This window comes from Aedes aegypti, chromosome 3 (genome assembly GCF_002204515.2).
Source record: "Aedes aegypti strain LVP_AGWG chromosome 3, AaegL5.0 Primary Assembly, whole genome shotgun sequence".
NCBI lineage: Eukaryota > Metazoa > Arthropoda > Insecta > Diptera > Culicidae > Aedes > Aedes aegypti.
The window spans coordinates 36,798,131-36,816,503 of record NC_035109.1 but is presented as its reverse complement, the minus strand read 5'-3'; the positions used below and the strand labels follow the sequence as shown (position 1 = coordinate 36,816,503).

The following is an 18,373-nucleotide window of genomic DNA, read 5'->3' as shown; positions in this document are numbered from 1 at the left end:
GGGTAGCCGACGTGTTGGCCTTCGGCTGTGCGGGGAGCGATGGAAACGGAACTGTCAATCATCTCCCGTGCGGCAGCAAACAATGGGTTACACGCATGCCCTGATTCGCTACTCGTCACACAGTAACGCACTTTCGCTAATGTCTATGTACGAAAAATCTCTAAAAGGTAACGCGGAAAATATTTGTATGGCGAAATGCATCTAACGAATTATTACTTAAAATTGGGAACTATTTTCGAAAAAAAAATTCGATACCGGTTGTGCTCAATGATTATGGCTTTCACGTGTACCAAATATTTTTTCGATTAAAGCTTTCATTTAAGAGATATTTGCCGTTAGATCAGGTCCGTCCCACTCGGGCTCAGATTGGGTACCACTTCTAGTACTGCATTTGGTCCCTCGGTAATGCAAAAGGTACCCAAGTTTGACAGATCGCAGTACACTTTTCACGGCATTCTAGATTACCTTATGAGTCATAAAATTTTGGGCAACTGCAAGGGACATGGAGGTCTTTAATTTGTCTTTGGTTAGATGACTTTCCCCATACAAAATAAAATGAGAAAACATCTGCTGATCAACTGTGGAGATGAGCAAAGCAGGTGATCCATTGGCCGTTGGTAAGATGAGGATAATAAATCTTCGAGCTGTTTAGTAGAATACCTATAAGTAGATGAAAAAACCGAATTTAGTACTAGGGACGATTCAAATATGACGTCCATCGTTTTTTGAGATTTCTAGACCCCCCCTCCCCCCTCTGTCACGCTTTTTCCAATACCTTCTACACGTACTGTCACACTTTCGTAGACCCCCCCCCTCCCCCTAATGATGGACGTCATTTTTGGATGATCCCCTATACCATTTATTTCCACTAGAGTTTGCATCCTTTGACAGCGCGTATTTCGACCTCAACTGTAAGGCCGTCTTCAGTGTCGTGTACTAGAGTCGAGTCTAGTACACGACTCTGAAGAAGATGAGGAGTTTTCTGGGAATTTTTTTCTAGCGAAAAGCCGGAAGATGATCGCAAATACGAAAGTTTTGCCCCGTTTGCTTCCGCTTCGGCTATTCAAATAAAAAAATCCCTGAAAACCTTTAAAATTTGATTTTTTTTTTTAATGTTTTCAGAAGCAAAACAAAAATGGAAGCGAATTCCGCAAGTGTTCCTCTCTTGTGCGGAATTCACGCAATCAGTTTTGTTTACAACCGCAGAACAAATTTAGCGTGTTGTATTGAAATGAATCAAATATAACATATATTCAGAGTGGCTACGGAGGGAATTGAAATAATTATTTTTGGTACAGCTTTCGAATTAGATTTCGGCCTCTCATATCCGAGATAATTGAGTCAATGTATAAGCTATCTATGTTGTTTCTAACATAAAGCATTTTTAGATGAATGAGCGGAAGGATTCTGAAAAACAAAAGCTCTTTCACGTTAGTAAACAGGAATTATTTTGACAGGAAATAATATTTTCGATGACATCACATTATTTAGTTATAAAACATGAATATTGGGGATTATGAAAGAAAACATTTACATATTATGAAAAAAAAAAGTTTTTTATCGTCAGACATTGCTTTTCAGCGTTCCCTGATCTTAATACCTGCAATCTTTGCAGGAACTGGTCTATAGTGGTTATCACGCTCAATGGTATGGGTGCCCTAGTGTAGATGTAGTTGTGAATCCGGGTATATTTTTTGCAAATTGGGTAATATTTCCATATGCGCTTCGATGAGTCTGGAAAACGTGTGCCAGTTTCTTTGAGGAAAACAAAAACAAACTGTGTATGACGAGCATATGCTAGTCTACGTGTGTTCAAATGTCACTAAGCTCTATTGCTCGAATCATATGGTTTTTGTTTACCGTTGGCAATGACAGTTCGATGTTTTGTATACTAGATATACCACTTGCCAGCAGCTGAAAGTGGGTACCACTTTTCAACTTGCTGTGGCTTCTGAGTTCCACATATGTTATGTGAGAGGCGCGTCAGGTAGTGGTGCTAGCAAGCGATCGCATAGAAGCAAGGTGTCATCAGTGAGCAAAACCCAGAGCCAGATTAGAGCTTTGGAACTCGTCGACGAGCTGCAGGAAGAGGAACTGCGTGTCTCCCTACAGGGTGTCTACTACCTGGAAAAACCTGGAAAACCTATAATTATCAGGAAATTTTATTCAACCTGGAAAAATCCTGGAATTCTGAGGGAATTTTGGCTACACTAAGGGAAATTATTTCGAAGCAATAGTGCATGGTAGAATATGTCGTTTATGGAAAACAAATTCTTTTCAATTTAAAAATTTTCGGCTGCGCCGCTATCAAAACGCTAATTGACATGTTTACACAAGGAAGCATAACTTAAGATTGCCATATTGGTAGAGGCAAGCAAGTTAAGTGTCATTCATGAACATACACGCAGAGCAAATTATTGTATAGCCAAATATATTCTGAATCATTCCAACAAAATTTCCAACAAAATTTCTGCATTATTTGCCGGCTTATAATTGCTGTTTTTTTAATTTTAATAACTACTAGTAATTTGGTTTAAAAATATTTCTTGTTGAATTTGACAGCTGAGCTCAATGTGATTCAACAAAATACATTGTTGGTTTAAAAATATATTGCTTTGAAACAACAATATTTTCACATTAAAATAAAAGTTTTCGTTTTTGAAACAATATTCTGTCCTTTTTGATTTTACAATATTTTTATTTGAATTAAAAAAAAAACATTTTTTGTTCCCAGGCACCCCCCCCCCCCCCATTTCATTTTCTTTTATTTTAAAATGAACAAAAACGATGATATGTAGCTTTGAAAAACTTAATGTGTTTATATTTCTATGTGCTACAATTCACTAGAATAATGCAGATTAAAAACAACTGGCATTTCCAAGAATCTAATTTGTAAATATATTTGTTCTGCACTGCAAACGACGGGGCTGGACTCATAAAATTAGTTTCCTTCCGCTGAGTTAGGTTCAGCGGTTCAAGTGGGAGTCAACTGCAATCATGTAAAATAGCTAATTTGATTAAAAATTTAAGAAAAGAATGATTCTAACTTACCTTGGGAGGCTTCGATCATGATTTCGGATGTACCGAAACAATTAAATAAGACGATTTAATGAACATCTTTTATGGCAATTTCCTCAATATCCGTGACCAACATTTCTACGTTTACGCTGTTTAGAGCGAGAAACGAAATGGCATTTCAATCCTGAGTTTAGCTTTTATCAAAGTTGTCAATGAAAGTATTTGAAACAAACAGATCTTCAATTTAAAATGTTGATTTTTGTCGTTGTTTCAAAAATAAATCTGATTTAAAATGCTGTCAGTAAATACAAAAATATTTCTGTTTTGTTTTAATTAAAATCATAGCTGATTCAACGCAATTTATCTGATTACAACAAATAGAAAACGCTTGCCAAAAGCAACAAAATTAACTAATGTTTTGAATAGCCGTTAATTCTCTGCGTGTATGAAATATAATTGAAAACATTCCAATCGAAAAAAAATCGTATGTTATACAAAAATAATAAATTTTGTAGGAAAAGAGACGAAAATACAAAAAGTACAAAAATAGTATGTTTTGAAGGTTAGCAGATTTTGTATAGTCTTTATTCACTATTTTAATGATAGTCTCTATTTATGCGTTAAGGTCTCTAAAGTCACTATTTCAATCAAAATGGTCGCTAAACTCACATTTGTAATCTACTTGCAGTGAATTCTGGTGCAAAATTCTAGAGACTCCAGAAAAACCTCCAAAGACTATTACACAATTATTCCACATTTTCATAATGACATTTTTCTCAGATCCCGAGGAATGCTTCAGGAAGTCTAGTAACTTTTCCAGTGATTTCTTCCAGGAATGTTATCAGCGATTTTTCAATGGATGCTTAGAAAAAATTCTTCAGAATTTGGTCCAGAAAATCCAAGAGCACTTCACCACCTTTAAAAAAGTTATTCTAGAGTTAAAAAAAACTGTAGTAATGTGCACAGAGATTTTCCTGAAAAAATCCTAGCGATTATCCCAGGATTTCATCCAGACGTTTTCCCTGCCACTTCGAGTAAATTTCGCACAGATCTTACAGGAGCTCCACTAAGGTTTATTTCAGAGTTTTAGAAAAATATAGTTTCGGCGTGTTTTTCCAAGAAACCGTATAATAATTCCTACGCCATTTTTTCGTTTATTCTAGGTATTTTCATAAGAACCCTTTTTAAAAAAATATTCACGATTACTCTCAGGAATAGCTCCAACAATAAATCATTCAGGCATTGTTTGATGAAATCTAACTTATAAACTTATAAATTTTTCCAAGAATTCCTCGATAAATTTGACTTGGGATTCCTTATTAAATTTCTCCAGAAATTTTCTCGGCATTTCTCTAGCATTTCATCAAAATGTTATTCCTGTGGTACAAACATTTCTCGAACATTTTTTCAAATGAAATTTTCAAGTCTTAATGGACTCTTCTCAACTTCATTCGATGTTCCGCACCAGTTAATACTATAGTAATAACCTATTATAATTATTTCCTTTCCGAATGTCTTCAAAAAGTCTAAGAGATTCGAATGTTTTTTTTTTCTCAGTTATTTTCGCAATTTATAAGACAATCCTAGAAAGCGCTTCATCAAGAATCATTGAATTCTCGAAGATGTTCCAAATCAAATTTCTAGAGAACTTGTAGATTCCTTGAATCATGAAACAAAGTTGGGACGGACTCCTGATCCTTATAAAAATTCCAGATTGAATTCATGAAGGTATCGAAAACGAAATTCTTGGAAGAATTACTTACATAGCACAGACAAACAGACGTCACACTCTCATCGATGTCCATCGACCACCTTTTTAACTGTCGATTTAAATATACGGTAGGTGGCCAACCCACCGCCCACAGCACTGGCATCGTTTTTGTTCGTGTTTGACGTTTACACACTACCGCCACCTGTTGGCTCATCGGCCAAACACAGCCATTTTAGCATTGGGCGTACATGTTCTCACGACTATGATTTTAATCGCGATTTGTTCTAAGTGTTACGTCTGTTTGTCTGTGTACATAGTTTGTGAAAAATCACAAATCATACTCCTGGGAAGTTCTTCGGAGTAATATGTCTTGGTAATAGGTAACACGCAGTGAAACTAAAATAGGTCTGTATTTAAAGAAAGCTTTAAGACAAATGAACTCAGATTAAGTCATAGATTCTTCGATCAAGCTAGGTTACTATGATCACTGTCGTCTAAACTTCAACACTCCTCCTAGACGACACTGGTTAGGCCAATGAGTTCTTCCAGTTTTGCTGTCTGAATTCTGGGTAGTGGTTTCGTAAGTAAATCGGCAGCCATGGTTTCCGGCGGGCAATAGACGCATGTTCCCTTTCTTGATTTGATCTCTCACAAAATGAATCTTAGTTGCAATATGTTTCGTTCTTGAACTAAATTTGTCAGTTTCAACAATTTTTAAGCAGCTTTGATTGTCTTTGAAGATAACGAGCTTTTCTATGTTTCCATTCGATTCTCGCAGTAGCTGTTTTAGCCACAATGCTTCTTGTACAGATTCCAATAGTGCTATACATTCTGCTTCAGCCGTGGATAATGGTACGCATGTCTGTTTTCTACAAGCCCAGCTTACCGTTCCTCCGTTTATCTTGAAGACGTATCCACTACTTGATTTTCGATCCCTTCTATTTTCAGCCCAATCAGCATCCGAATAACCTACAATTTCTTCTGGTTCCGTCAACTTGCTTAACCGTAACCGATAGTTGTTGGTGCCCTTTAAATACCGGATAACTCGCTTCAGTTCGATCCAGTCCTCTTGATTAGGTCGGCTTGTATTCCTGCTCAATATTGATACTGCAGTTGCAATATCCGATCTTGTGTTAAATGCAACGTACAACAGCTTTCCTATAATTTTTTGATAATTTCTGTTGTCTGGTAATACTTCCCCTTCATTTTCCTTGGTGACATATCCTGGGTCTAAGGGAATATTGGATTCCTTAGCTTCATTTAATCCGCTCAAAATAATAATGTCATTGATGTATCTTCGCTGACTTAAGAAATAATCTCCATCTTCATTCTTTTCAACTTCCATACCAAGCTAGTGATGAATTTCTCCCATCTCGCTGATCTGGAACGACTTTCTAAGTGATATTGGAACTTCTTCTAGCATCTGGATACTCTTGCTTGCCACAATAAGATCGTCCACATATACTAACACGTAGCACCAAGAACCATGTGAGCATTTCCGATATAGGCACGGATCCGATTTACACCTTTCAAATACTTGTCGAATGAGTTCTTGGTGTAACTTGGCGTTCCATGACCTAGCTGCCTGCTTAAGTCCGTTGCCTATCGAGATGAATCCATTTGGTTGCTTCATATAAATCTCCTCCTGAAGTTCACCATTGAGGAATGCGGTCTTGATATCATACTGCTTGATAATCATCTGTTCCTTTGCTGCCACAGCCATCAATGTACGGAAGGTAGTCTGCCGAACCACAGGCGCGAACACTTCATAATAGTCAGTTCCATACTGCTGACTAAACCCTTGGGCCACCAAGCGAGCTCTATAACGTATTATGCGGCCGGCTGCATCACGTTTGATTACGAATATCCATTTACAACCAACGGCCTTCCGCCCTTCTGGTAAGGACTGTTCATTTTATAAAGTGGACACTTTGTTTTTGCTATATCTTTTTTATTTATTGATAAAATCGTAATCGGTTTTCTGTGCATCATTCAACTATTATTCTACAATACTATTAAAATATAAGATCTTAGAAAATGCTTTTGGTTGAAGAGCCAAATAATTTTTCCAAAAACTCCTAAGAAAAGCTGTTCGTCAAAGTTTAACAATATTTTTCGCAAAACAAAAATCCTAATTTTTATGAACATATTGTATGTTTGTATCCTTTACGATTCTACAAAAGGTATAGCTTTAAAAAAATCAACTATATTCCACCATTCTCTGACATTAGGCAACTTTAGTGATGCACCCATTTATGGCCAAATTTGCTGATACACCATCCTTTCACTCCCAGCAAAAGAGGAAAGTAAAAAGCGTGTTCAAAACTGGTCTGGTTTACTAAATAAACTATATTTGTGCAAACGAGAGCCAAATCGTGCGTTTAAACCACAGTCCTAAGCACAAGTTTTACTGTTTATGGTAGTTTTACTAAAAAGTCTCATGCTTTTAAAATCGTGTACGCATATTTATCGATCTGCAGCAAATTGTAAATGGTTTTCTCCGAAAATTTCAATTGGTAATCTCAGAATAACATATTACAAAAATAATAGGTGCAAAATGAAGTCGATTTTATTACAGCAGTGTTGCCAATTTTGATGATTGTCAATGTACTTTGAAAGGTCTTCTAAGAATAAAGCAATTGTGTATTTATTGTGCTTTAAATGTCACCTGGGGACTTAATAAGTAACTCTATGAAGGCGTAAGTCATTTTTCATATTAATACTATATTAGGACTTCCGTCAGGACGTACTTTTAACCAAAAAATATCTACTCATACCGATCCCCTTCAACTTTAAAATGGTTTTCTCTAAAAATATATGGGGAAAATGATGTTATTATATCTGTAAAATTGTTGTTCCAAAAATAACTTGATTTTTTTCCATCAGGCTTCTAGTTGATGATACTTTCGAAGAACAAGCCCTTTTTGAAAATAAAAAAAAAAATATAAATTGTCGAATTTTCCAGCCAATTTCTAACAATCATTGATTTTGATAACCTCCAAAAACCAACCGTTCTAATCGTTGTTCCATATTCGTGTGAAATTTAATTAATTTTGAAGAATTTTTATTATCACAACATTGTACAATACTAGTCAAACGATGTGCAGAAAACCGATTGAAATTTCATTGATAAATTAAAAAGATACAGCATGCACAAGGTGTCCACTTTATAAAATGAACAGTCCTTTGATCTTCCAAAGTCCATGTTTGATTGGCAGCCTTCCATTTTTCTGCATCGGGTGAGGACATCGCTTCATTGTAGGATCTGGGAAAGAAGTCATCAGTGGTAGCCACACCACCAAATTCCATATGAGCGTCGTCGTCCCAAAACCTTCTAAAATACTGGAAACGGCTCCAACCTGTGTCAACCTGTGAATTGTTTGAAGCCGGAAGACCTTTGCATTCAATTCTAAAATCTGTATACTTGCCAGGGAGATTGTGCTCCCGTCCGCTGCACCTCAACGTCCGTGACCAAGACGGATTTGAATTTTTAGTAACCTAGCTTGATCGAAGAATACAGACCTATTTTAGATTCACTACGTGTTACTTATTACCAAGAGGTTATGGGCCCAGAAACGCGATAAAAATAAACAAACTCAGATTAAGTCTTAGATTCTTCGCTCAAGCTAGGTTACTATGATCACTGTCGTCTAAACTTCAACAATATGTGAATAAAATCTACAGCATAACGAGCAGTCGTAATGGCACGAGTACGTTTCTAATGTTCATAAAACTGAATCCCATTTAAGGGAAAGATGATTGAAGGCACTTTCAGATCGTTTGGTGATAATTCTTGGTTTTGTGGAATTATAACAAAACTATTGAATTCTTGAGTTGTTTACACATTTAAAACAAACAGATTTAGTTATGAAAGTGATAGTACGTATCGTTAGATTTTTTTGTTTAAGTATTTTAAAGACAATATCCTTTCTTTGAAAATATATTTTTAGTCATCTATTCATCCAATTATGTATTTTAAAGAATTTATTTAACCTTGTATTATTTTTCAGAACCTCGAAAAACCTGGAAATATCAGGGAGTTTTATTTCTGTATATGAGTAGACACCCTGCCCTAGAGCAGGATAGGATTGAAGCGGAGCAGCGTCTTGAAGCTCTCAAGATCCAGAAAGATTTGGAGCTCAAGAGGGAGCTGAAAAAGGCCTATTCTAGAATTTTCTTTGAAGGAAAAAAATGCATATGTATCTGTGGAGAACTTCTTTGAGCAATCGATAAAAACTTTTTCCCAATAGAATCTTGTTTGATTGTTTATAAAAGTCTTGTGGAATATTAGAAGGAATGCTTAGAGTAACCTGGAAAAATCATTGATTACACTGCGGAACACGTTTTTGTCTCAAGCACCAAAATACCGCCATTAACTCAATTAAGGATTGCTGGATCCATTGCCGTTTTCAAAAATATCATAGCACGTCTAGTTTTTGAGATATTGGCTGTTGAAAATGCAAAATTGACTATTTTAGCCAACTTGCATGCAAGTTTGCCGGCTTGTATGGTAATTTATTTGCCTAATTTGCTCAGAATTTAAACGTTATATGTATAACAATACTTATCAATAAAGTTTATAATGCGTTCGATGCGGAAAAGTTATTTTTTCTGATTTGAAAAAGTATTGTATTTTCCCATATAAGAACAACGCAGAATTTAGTATGGAGACAGTAAGCATGTTGAAAAAATCGGTTTAATCTCAATTTAATCGTGCAATTTCAACCAAATTATGTCTAAATTAAAAGTTCAGGTCCTATTTTTCATGCTTGGTGGATTAGATTACAAAAAAGTTCGATAAATTATACTTTAAATTTTATGTAAAAATCGATAAAACCAGTGTTGTATACAACTTTGGCGACCTGTAGCTAAAAATTGTGACGTGCTGAAACATTTCTGAGAATGGCATCAGATTCAGCAACCCCAAAACTACTCGAGACACATAATTTGATACTTGAGACACGCGAAAATGTCATTTTTGTTACGCTGTGTTATTTTTGGTAAGAAGTCTTGCTGTGATTTTTTTATGCAATTCTTGAGAATTCCTGGGAGATATACTGAAAGTTTAGGAAGATCCCCAAAGGCAAAATTGAAAAAACTGTTGGGACAGTCTTTGATGAATTTGTCGGAAGAATCCTTACTTGGTGATTTTGAAGACGATTTTGGTGATTATTATATTATTAAGGAACAACTGGATAATATTTCAATCTAACAATTAGAATTTACATGTAATAACTACTTATAGGACCTTCTAGGAGAAGTGTTTAAAATTCGAAATTCATCAAGAGATATTTTCAAGCAATTTAATACAAATTCTTCGAGAATTTGTGTATTAAGATTGCATAAAGAAATTTCAGGAAACAAGCTGTTGAATAATAACTACTAATCGTGAGAATGATTTACATGGGAATCCCAGGAGAAACTCAGTGAAAACTAGTAAATGAGTTCTTGGAGAATGCCCTGGAAAAGTATGGAAATAAATCATGAAGAAATTTTCGACCTGAACAATTCGTTGAAGAATTACGGTATATACGTCTGTAATATCTGGATGCAACAGTAAAAACAACTTATTCACACTTCAGAACTTCTTTATTTAGATTTCAACTCCGCCGTAACTTTTCTACCTCCGATCACGTCCACGTTTCTTTTTCCAAGTCCCTTTTCATCTCTCTCCGCGCCCTCCGTACTCTCCACACTCAATGTTCTTTCTCTCCTCAGGTATAACCATATATTACGTTACGGCATAGTGGGGTACAGGATACCACATCCCTCCCTTCTTTTAAATGAACACAAATTTATATGGAATAAAATCGCGATATCTTGTTGGTTCTGTGCGCTTCCGCTTAGCTGCGTCTGGTCTGTCGATATTTGGGGGATCATCCGAGGATTTATCCTCTTGTTTGTCTTCATCAAGCGAGTTGTCAACATCAGTGCTTACTTCCGTAGATGAAGTATCCGATTCCATCTGCTTCTCCAAGTCCGTTTTCTTAAGGTGGCTAACATTGCGCTTAAACTGCTACCCCGTTGTCAAAGATTTGATCGATACTTCCGATCCTATTCTTTCTACTACGACAAATAACTCCGGCGAGAAATTCGTTGATAGCTTATGCTCCTTCTTTGTCCGCTTCTTTTTTTTTTTTTTTTTTTTTTTTTTTTTTTTTTTTTTTTTTTTTTTTTTTTTTTTTTTTTTTTTTTTTTTAAGTATCATTCCAAACATTACATTCATTTCTTATATCTAGGTGTTCTGTGTTATTTGACAACACTATCATCCTAATTTGGTAAAACAAATTTAAGATTTAATTAACATTTTGTTAACAACATATTACATTTCATTTGCCGTAGCAGTTCAGTTTTTTACAGGTGAGTTGATTTCACCTGCTTATAAGAGAAAAAAAAGTTTTTAATATACTTAACCTAACTTAACCTAAACATATAACGCATTAATCGTGGCAATAGAAGATTGTAACGATTTTTGCCTGAAATTATTAATGATTGTATTTGACATTTGTTCCAATGTTTCAACATTGGATATTCTATGTAACTCATTGGTACTATACCAGGGAGGAAGCCTCAGAATCATTTTCAAAATTTTATTTTGAATTCTCTGCAGAGCTTTCTTCCTGGTATTACAACAGCTAGTCCATATTGGTACAGCATACAACATGGCTGGCCTGAAAATTTGTTTGAATATCAACAGCTTGTTCTTAAGACAAACCCCTCTCATCGTGACAACATGTCTACTTGAAGGTTTCAAATAAAGAGCTTTTGGTTTATGTGGAAATATTATTAGTTGAAGCATTAGGAGAAATCTTACATTTTTGCAAGTATGAAGAAAAAAAATATCCAAACTTTTTTGTAATCGACTACAGATGACACGCAGAACTCGTCCTTTGGCGGAGAGGCCTGTGTCATCCGCAAACAAGGATTTTTGACATCCCTGAGGTAACTCAGGTAAGTCAGATGTGAAAATATTGTATAATATTGGTCCCAAAATGCTGCCTTGGAGAACACCAGCTCTTAGAGGAAGTCTTTCAGATCTGGAGTTCTGATAATTAACCTGAAGTGTACGATTTGACAGATAACTTTGAATTATTCTAACAATGTATGTTGGAAAATTAAAGTTTTTCAATTTTACAATCAAACCTTCATGCCAAACACTGTCGAATGCTTTTTCTATGTCTAGAAGAGCAAGACCAGTAGAATAGCCTTCAGATTTGTTGGAACGGATCAAATTTGTTACACGTAAAAGTTGATGAGTAGTCGAATGTCCATGGCGGAATCCGAACTGTTCATTGGCAAAAATTGAATTTTCGTTGATGTGGGCCATCATTCTGCTCAAAATAACCTTTTCAAAAAGTTTACTGATGGAGGAAAGCAAACTGATTGGACGATAGCTAGAAGCTTCTGCAGGATTTTTGTCTGGATTTAAAATTGGAACTACCTTAGCATTTTTCCATTTGTCAGGAAAATATGCTAATTGAAAACATTTGTTAAATATATCAACTAAAAATGATAAGCTACTTTCTGGAAGTTTCTTGATGAGGATGTAGAAAATTCCATCATCGCCAGGAGCTTTCATGTTTTTGAATTTTTTAATAATAGTTCTCACTTCTTCCAAATCAGTCTCCCAGGCATTTTCGAAAACGTTCTCTTGATTGAGAATATTTTCGAACTCCTGAGTAACTTCATTTTCAATTGGACTAGTAAGTCCTAAATTAAAATTGTGCGCACTTTCAAACTGCATAGCAAGTTTTTGAGCTTTTTCGCAATTAGTTAGTAATAATTTGTTTTCCTCTTTCAATGCCGGTATTGGCTTCTGAGGTTTTTTCAAGATTTTCGATAATTTCCAAAAGGGCTTAGAGCCAGGGTCCAATTGAGAAATTTTATTTTCAAAATTTTTGTTTCTTAATTGAGCAAAACGTTTCTTGATTTCTTTCTGCAAATCCTGCCATATAATTTTCATAGCAGGATCGCGAGTGCGTTGAAATTGCCTTCTCCTCACGTTTTTAAGACGGATCAAGAGTTTAAGATCATCGTCTATAATCACGGATTCAAATTTTACTTCACATTTTGGAATTGCAATGCTCCGGGCTTCAACAATGGAATTTGTTAAAGTTTCAAGAGCATTGTCAATATCAAGTTTAGTTTCTAAAGAAATGTTAACATCAAGATTGGAATCAACATACGTTTTATATATATTCCAGTCGGCTCGTAAATAATTGAAAGTGGAGCTGATAGGATTGAGAATCGCTTCTTGGGATATTTGAAATGTAACAGGGACATGATCAGAATCAAAATCAGCATGAGTAATCAGTTGGCTACAAAGATGACTAGAGTCGGTTAAGACCAAATCAATCGTAGATGGATTTCTAGAAGAGGAAAAACATGTGGGGCTATCAGGGTATTGAATTGAGAAATATCCTGAAGAGCACTCATCAAATAAAATTCTGCCGTTGGAATTACTTTGAGAATTATTCCATGACCGATGTTTGGCATTAAAGTCACCAATGACAAAAAATTTTGACTTATTGCGAGTCAATTTACGCAAGTCAGTTTGGAGCAAATTAACTCGCTACCCAGAGCATTGAAAAGGCAAATAGGCAGCTATGAAAGTATATTTACCAAGCTGTGTTTCAACAAAAACATCTAAAGCTTCAAAAACGTTAGTTTCAAATGATGAAAACAGTTGATGTTTTATACGCCTATGAATGATGATTGCAACTCCCCCACATGCCCCATCAAGTCGATCATTACGATAAACAAAAAAGTTAGGATCTCTTTTGAGTTTAGATCCAGGTTTTAAATACGTTTCGGTAATAGCTGCTATATGCACGTTATTAACCGTAAGAAAATTAAACAGCTCGTCCTCTATACCATTCAGAGAACGAGCATTCCAATTTAAAATATTTAAATTATTATTTGGATCCATTAGAAAAACGTAATCCAATAACAATTTGATTTGTAAATTTTACACCTACTTGGACTGCTTCAGTCATAGTGGTGGCTTTGAACATTGCATCAATCATTAGATTCAATTGTTCAGTTAGAAAATTAAAATCAGAGGCAGACATGTCATGTGATTTCCCATTGGAATTTTCGGTAGACGAAGAAGCGGAGTTACCTGTGGCGGTAGGGTTTTTTCCATTTGATTTGAAACTAGTAGAATGGGTACCCATGGATCGAACAGGGGAGGAGTTCGAATTTCCTGCTACGATATCGGCAAAGGATTTACCGTGGGTAGATACATTCGAAATAGAAAGATTCCAACGGCTACCCGACGGATTAAAATTAGTTTGTGAATGAGCATGATTATGATCTTCCTGATGGGTATGATTAATGATCAAGCGATCGTTAACTGAAAAATGAGCATTGTTCGATACTCTACCAGGCAAATTCCGGAAACGACCGTTATCGTAACGGATATTATCTTTCATCTGCCTGGCACGAGCCTCAATGACCTTTTTGCGTGAAGGACAATTCCAAAAATTGGACTTATGGTTAGCCCCGCAATTACAACATATGAATTTGGTGGTATCTTCCTTCACTGGACAGACGTCTTTGGCGTGAGAAGAACCTCCGCAAATCATGCATTTAGCATCCATGCGACAATTTTTTGTACCATGACCCCACTTTTGGCACCGACGGCACTGAGTGGGGTTCTGGTAATTTCCTCCAGGTTTCTGGAAATGTTCCCATGTCACACGGACATCAAACAAAAGTTTTGCTTTTTCTAAAGCTTTAATATTATTTAGTTCTTTTTTGTTAAAGTGAACTAAATAAAATTCTTGAGAAAGCCCTTTCCGAACAATGCCAGATTGGGTTCTCTTTTTCATAATGATTACTTGGACTGGGGAAAATCCAAGTAAATCATTTATTCCATTTTTGATCTCTTCAGGTGATTTATAGTCACTTGAGAGACCTTTCAAGACAACTTTGAACAAACGTTCAGTTTTGTCGTCATAAGTAAAAAATTTGTGCTTCTTCTCTTCAAGATGTTTGAGAAGAAGCTCACGATCTTTAAGAGTTTCCGGCAAAACGCGACAGTCTCCTTTCTTTGCGATTTGGAAGGAAACCTTGATTCCCCTAATGGAGTTCAAGATCTCCTGCCTAAATCCCCCAAATTCGGAACAACTGACCACGATAGGCGGCACTCTTTGCTTCCTCACTTGAATCAAAGAGCCTGGGCTAGAGGCTGCTTCGATTTGGTGTTCGGAAAATTTGTCTAGAGCATCGAACTGATTGCTCATTTCGATACAATTATTCATTTCACCCTTGGAAGAAAGTTCGCATTCCGGGGAAGCGTCCTTTCTTCCATTCTTGCCACGTGTAGTGACAGTTTTAAAACCCACTTTTTTGGAAGGAAGTAGTGAATTCAGAGATTCACCCTTCCTTTTGTTTGTTGTTGATACCATGTTTAATTAATAAACGAAAGAAGACGTGACCTTCGAAAGGTTTTTTCCCAAGACGGTGTCCAAGAAGGATTACCACCGCTAGCTTTCGCCAACGGGTCCAACGAAAAATCGAAGGCACGGGTCCAAACAAGGATCGTAAAGGGATCAATAGTAGAAAAAATAGTACTGAAAAGTACTGTTTTAGTAGCACTGAAAAGTACCGTTTTTAATTTTAGCACTGAAAAGTACTGTTTTTGTAGCACTGAAAAGTACTGTTTTATTGCTTTAGGTAGTTTTTAAGAAAACTTCCAAGAGCAGAGAGAATTCGTGTACGCACAGCACGAAGGTACGATGCGCACTGTCCGCTTCATTAACACCTTGTCTCCTACTTTCACCTCGCTTCGACAAGCTTTCCTCTTCAGGTCCGCGTATTCCTTCCCCTTTTCTTTTGATAATTTGTCTCGTTCTCTCTCCTCTCCATCGTGATATCTTAGTCGTGGAACTTCCGGCAGCTTGCCTCTGATTCGCCTCCCAAACATCAATTCCGACGGCGATTTCCCAGTTACTGAATGATTCGTGGCATGATACGACAACAGGAATGCTCGTAGCTCCAGTCGCCAATCCTTCCCTAGCTCATGTGCTATTCGTAGTCGCTTCAGTATGGTCCGGGTTTGCCGTTCCACTTCCCCATTAGCCTGGGGCCAATACGGGGTAACGTTCACTAACTCAATGCCCAGCTCTCGACAATAATCCTGAATTTCTTCACAATTTGCCCGCAACTGTGGACCATTGTCTGCTCTCATGGTTCTTGGAATACCAAAACGACCGAAAATTGTTGCTAATTCCCCAATCGTGTCCTTTGCTGTAATCCTGTCCATCTCTACAACTTCCATGAATCGACTATAGTAATCCACAACTACAAAAAGCCACTGACCCTCTGGCAAAGGTCCCAGAAAGTCTACAGCTATATCTTCCCAGGGACCAGTCGGCATACGTTTTCTTGTCATTGGCTCCGGAGCATCTGGAGCCGCAACCAAAGAGCAGCCACGACACTTTTTGACAAATTCCTCGACCGCCCTGTCAATTTTAGGCCACCAAACAGAAGAACGTAATGATGCTTTCATCATTTGCATGTCCAAGTGTCCCTCGTGTGCTATTTGCAGTACTCTGTCACGCAGTTTAACAGGAACAACAATACGGTCGGTACGTAGAAGGATATCTGCAACTTCACAGAGCTCGTTTGCGAAGGCTCTGAATTCCAATGGCAGCTGTAGAATTTTACCCTGGTGTAGAGATTGAAGAATTTGTTGGATTTCCGTGTCATTCAAAGAGGCTTCTACCAACTCATCCCAAGTAATAGCCACTGCATTTGCCGAAGAAGATGCTATTTCCCTGATGGTCATTTCCTCAAACTCATCGAATGGTATAGGACGCATCACCGATAACCTTGAAAACACGTCCGCCAGATTTTCGTCGCCAGGCACGTGTGAAATTTTGTAGTCGAAACTCTGCAGCCGCAATACCCACCTTTCGATTCTGGCGCAAGGCCTAGAGCGATGAGTAAAGAGATAGATCAACGCTTTGCAATCGGTCAACAGCTCAAATTCGTTTCCATAGAGATACACATAAAACTTCTCAACCGCCCACACAAGAGAAAGTGCCTCCTTCTCTGTCTGGCAGTAGCGTTTTTCTGTGTCTGTTAGCGATTTTGATGCGTAACTGATCATTCGATAATCTCCATTTGTGTCGACTTGGATCAAAATAGCTCCTAAGCCAGAAGGACTAGCATCCGCCATCAAAAGTGTCCTGTCACCCATCTTAAAGAACCCCAGAACCGTAGGTTTCGCCATTTTAGATTTGATCTCTTCGAAAGCTTGATCATGCTCCGCCGTCCATTTGAAAGGTGCTCCCTTTTTCGTAAGCGCTCTTAAGGGCTCATCCATGGTCGACAAATTGGGCAAAAATCTATTTAGATAATTTGCCAAACCCAAAAAACTGCGAACTTCATTGGAGGTTTCCGGTTTTCTGAAAGACATTAACGCTTCCACCTTATTTTTGGATGGAACTATTCCATCTGAAGTGATGCAATGACCCAGAAATTCTAAATCCGTTACCCCTATAACACACTTTTTCCAATTCAGTTTAATGTTTCGCTCCTTCAGTCTTGCTAGAACCTAAATAAAAAATAAAAAAAAGGAGAAAAAAAATGAAACCAAACTTTCACAAAGTAATTTGAAAATCCTTTATTCAGAAAAGATTGTTGCACAACGATGGAAAACCAGTTGTTTCGTAAATAAACAATTGTTCATTTCAGCCTACCTTTGCTAGGCGAGCATCGTGCTCAGTTTGATCCTTTCCCTCGACGTAGATATCGTCGATGTACCACCACGTTCCCTCACAGCCTGCTAATGTTTCATCCATGGTCCTTTGGAACACCTCCGGCGCTGTTACTAGCCCAAACGGCATTCTTTTGAATCGAAACATGCCACGATTCGTGATGAAAACCATAACGTCTCTTGATTCTTCATCTAGTTCTAACTGCAAAAATGAGTCCATGATATCGAGCTTGCTTCTGATCATACCTCTGCCAACCCGAGCCAAGAAATCGTCTATGAGGGGCATCGGGTGTCGTTCACGTTGTACTGCTTCATTCACTCTGCGCAAATCTAGACATATACGGGGTTCACCGTTGGCCTTGCCAACAACTACTAGCGGTGAAACCCACGTAGCCGGCCCTTTCTTTTCCTCGATCACATCTCTAGCCAACAGATCCTGCAACTTACTATTCACAGCACTTTCCAGAGCAACCGGCAGGCGTCGCATCGGTTGGAACACCGGCTTGGCGTACGGGTCCATTCGGATGTGAACCTGGAGTCCCTTTATTTTTGTTAAGGGTTCAGTCTTCGAAACCACTTGGTCGATATTCACGCCAACTCTTAGGACTCCGAGCCGTTTGGCTGTGAAATCTCCCAACAGACAGCGCTGCCCTCCTTGAACAACGAAAAATGTAGCCTCTTCGGTCTTGCCGGCGACCTCAATATTCGCGATGAATGTTCCCAGTATAACCAAAGGTTGCTCACTGGCATAGCCTTTCAAAATCTTCGAGCTGCCTCTTTCGGAATGCTTCACAGTTATCCCTTTCTGCTTCAAATCCTCCCATGTAGCTTGCGGAATTAGATTTGCAACCGCACCAGAGTCCACCAGCAGGTCCAAATCAACGCCACCCACTTTGCACTTCATGATGTTCGTTTCA

General features: G+C 37.5%; 1 protein-coding gene across 7 annotated transcripts in view; it reads right to left on the bottom strand.

The window, feature by feature from the left end:
* Positions 1–18,373, bottom strand: part of LOC110679867 — a 37,192-nt gene that overhangs the window by 6,887 nt on the left and 11,932 nt on the right. Inside the window, exon 2 of one of the 7 annotated variants that reach the window (XM_021855860.1) lies at positions 17,581–17,587. The exons of the other annotated variants lie outside the window; for them this stretch is intronic. The gene's annotated coding sequence lies outside the window, so the exon portion shown is untranslated. The remainder of the gene's footprint in view (positions 1–17,580; positions 17,588–18,373) is intronic. 7 annotated transcript variants of the gene reach the window in all.